The sequence below is a fragment of the Pleurodeles waltl genome, chromosome 4_2 (genome assembly GCF_031143425.1).
Source record: "Pleurodeles waltl isolate 20211129_DDA chromosome 4_2, aPleWal1.hap1.20221129, whole genome shotgun sequence".
Lineage (NCBI taxonomy): Eukaryota > Metazoa > Chordata > Amphibia > Caudata > Salamandridae > Pleurodeles > Pleurodeles waltl.
This window is the reverse complement of record NC_090443.1, coordinates 1,014,270,057-1,014,272,979: the sequence shown is the minus strand read 5'-3', so window position 1 is coordinate 1,014,272,979 and position 2,923 is coordinate 1,014,270,057. Positions and strand designations below refer to the sequence as shown.

Here is a 2,923-nt window from a genome sequence, read left to right as displayed (position 1 = left end):
GCTAGAACTGTATATCCTCATTATGTGAGGTGAATGAACCAATAAACTCGAATTTGAAAAAAAACTCTTGCTAGGGGTAGATTGTAAAAGCAATGGAAACGCGTAGTGGCAAACAACTGGCCCTCTTCCACTGACGCCTGCACTTCTCCTCCCCTGATTTTGGGGATCTCGTGGTATTTTATTTACCGTTTTCCAGGCCCTTATTTAACTTCGCTTGACGATTGCTGGAAAGTCTGTATTGGTTTGACTCAGAGATTCTTTGCGGGTTACTTTAATACTCTTTCTAACTAACATTACATAGGAATTAAAATCACCTTAAAGCCCGGTATGAAAGAACTGGAAGACAGTACAAAACTAACAACACCGCAGCAGTCTCTGCTCAGCCTCTAAATACTTGTCGAAGGGTCGACCTGCGCATGCGCGTGGATTCCGGAAGTGCTCCGCCTAATACTTCCGCGTGTCGACGAAGGTCGCCATCTTTGGCTGCTCTGACGTGTATTTCAGCCCCGCTGCGGGACTGGCGCGGGTGGCGGTGTCTCCAGAATAAAAGCCAGTTATCGGTCTCCTCATGGACGATAATTCTTCTAGAAAATTAGTGCATGTTTTGCAGAAAAAGTGTGTTCGGTGTCCCATCGGATGTCACCAGGGAGCACAGAGTTCCAAAGTGCCCCAGTTTTGAGGCCCGCCTGCTCATTAATCTGGGGCCAAAAGAATACATTCAGTTGCGTCTTTTAATTTGAACTGCCGCGACTGCCCTTTTCCGTTTTTAATGACGTTGGCGTGGAAATACAAATTACAAAGAATAATGTTCTTTTATACCAGTGGGTGCCTTTATTCGTGATGGGGTCAATATTATTATTTTCTTAGTAGGTTTATCTGTATATTCTTCAGTTTGAGAGTGAGACACACACGTGATGCAGTGGTGTCAAAAGAGAACTGTGGAAGCGCTTCGCTATGTGTTCCTCGTTAGTATAGTGGTCAGTATCCCCGCCTGTCACGCGGGAGACCGGGGTTCAATTCCCCGACGGGGAGAACACCTTTTTTTTTTTTTCCTAAGCTTGTTTTACAATAATGTTATATCTATATTCTACGGGTCTAACATTTAACTTAATGTTCATTGGAGGGGTTTTAAACATTATTTACACGTTATAACACTTTAACAGCGACTTACAAAAACGTGCACTGTTATTTAATTAACAGTTTATGTTTGTTTAAGACGTATTTCTTTTCCCAGGGCGCAAAGCTGCTGCTGATTGTTCAATTCCCAGGGTGCGCAGTTTCCATTGTGCAGCAGGTGCAGTGGCACCGGGCTACAGAAGCTTTAGGGGACCACTAAGCCCCGTTTATTGCTGGATTTCACTGTTCACACAGCGACCAGGAAGGGTAGATGGAGCATTTCCTTCCTTGCACTGCATCCCATGCCTTATCACCCACCGGCTGCAGCTTTCACTAACCCCCCATCCTTTCAATAAACGAGTTAGTACTTAGTTGTTATATACTCTTTAGAATACCTAGTTTGTTTCTAAGATGCGTGTCTGTGAGTTTGATTAGTACTGTGAGCAGGGACATCTTAAGGATTTCGGGGGCCCTAGGCCATTCGTATTTTGGGGACCCTTATTCGCAACAGCCTCGAATTTATGATCCACTTTCAGCTCTTTTATGCCCTCTTAGGCCAGGCCACTGACACTGGTCCAATTTCTAAATGTGTTTGCATCTAATATTCAAGAGGAGTGGCTCATATTTTCAATAACAGAGCAGCAGTTCACTAATATTACTGCAAAAAATCTCTGTGGCACCCTCACATTTCTCATATGCGTGGACCCGTTTTAATCTGAACGAAAACATGTTTATGAACTTGTTTATGGATGTTGCATGCAACATAAACACATTTCTCTGTAAAATATCTGTAATTAATTCTCACACCTCGTCCACATTAAAAAGAAATTGAAGAATAACAGTGTTTCAAACCATCTGTTTAAGAAGTATTCAAGGTCATTAGGGCAAGACTGCAAAACAGAGTTGGCTCTATCAGACTGCCCTCCCCCCAGCCCCCAAAAGGCTGGGGCCCTGGGTCAGAGCCCACTTTGCCCATGCCTTAAAACGTCGCTGATTATGAGAAGCTACTTTTCTTATGATTTGTGCTTGTGTAAGCTCTTTTCCCCTAAGGGGTACCGAAAGCGCCATATAAATGTCAATATAATACTTGTGTTTTGTTCTTGGATAATACTTTTAAAAATAAAAGAGCTACCCTACATGCAACCTATATATTAACCTATACTCGTGTAATGCTTGTTGAAAAAATATTCCAATTTATTCTCCAAAAATATTTTGAATTTCTTATAACTGACGTTACTATATTTTTCTTGTCGATTCGAATATTGCATTTTCCTTGCTTTTTTGTCTTTGGTTGTGTTGTCCATTTTCAAAATGGCAATAGAATTTGGAAAAAAAAAAAAAAAATGGTGAGTGTGCTATGACTGTACAGAGGAAACTAAGATGTTGGCGCTGTGATGGTTATATCAGGTACACACTGGGGTGGGCTAATACCCTGCTGGCAAAATGCATCAAAGCTCATGGCTGCTAGAGTCCTCCCCAGTGTCACACATCTTGTGTGTGTATAACACAATTTCAGGAATTGCCCAGGTCTGTGACCTGGCAAGCAGATATCTGACTCGGCTGTAGTGTCATCAGACAGTCTGCGAGAGGCTAAGCCTGAGTAGAGTAGTGTGTTTATATTTGGCTTATGGTGCCCACAGGTGAACCTGAGGAAGTGTTCAGCAGCGGTGAAGGGAGGCTAGCAGAATGTGGAAACACAATGTGGTCAATCATTCCTGCCAGAGTTCAAAACCTACACGTGCTTTGCGACTGGAATTCCCACTGGAGGCTAAAAGTAACTTTTACTGCAGTGAAAGTTATCGGAATC

General features: G+C 42.7%; 1 non-coding gene across 1 annotated transcript; it reads left to right on the top strand.

The window, feature by feature from the left end:
* The first annotated feature begins 960 nt into the window (after nt 1-960).
* TRNAD-GUC (transfer RNA aspartic acid (anticodon GUC)) lies at nt 961-1,032 on the top strand. Its single transcript has one exon. It is a non-coding gene; the product is annotated as a tRNA-Asp (tRNA).
* Nucleotides 1,033-2,923: the final 1,891 nt, after the last annotated feature.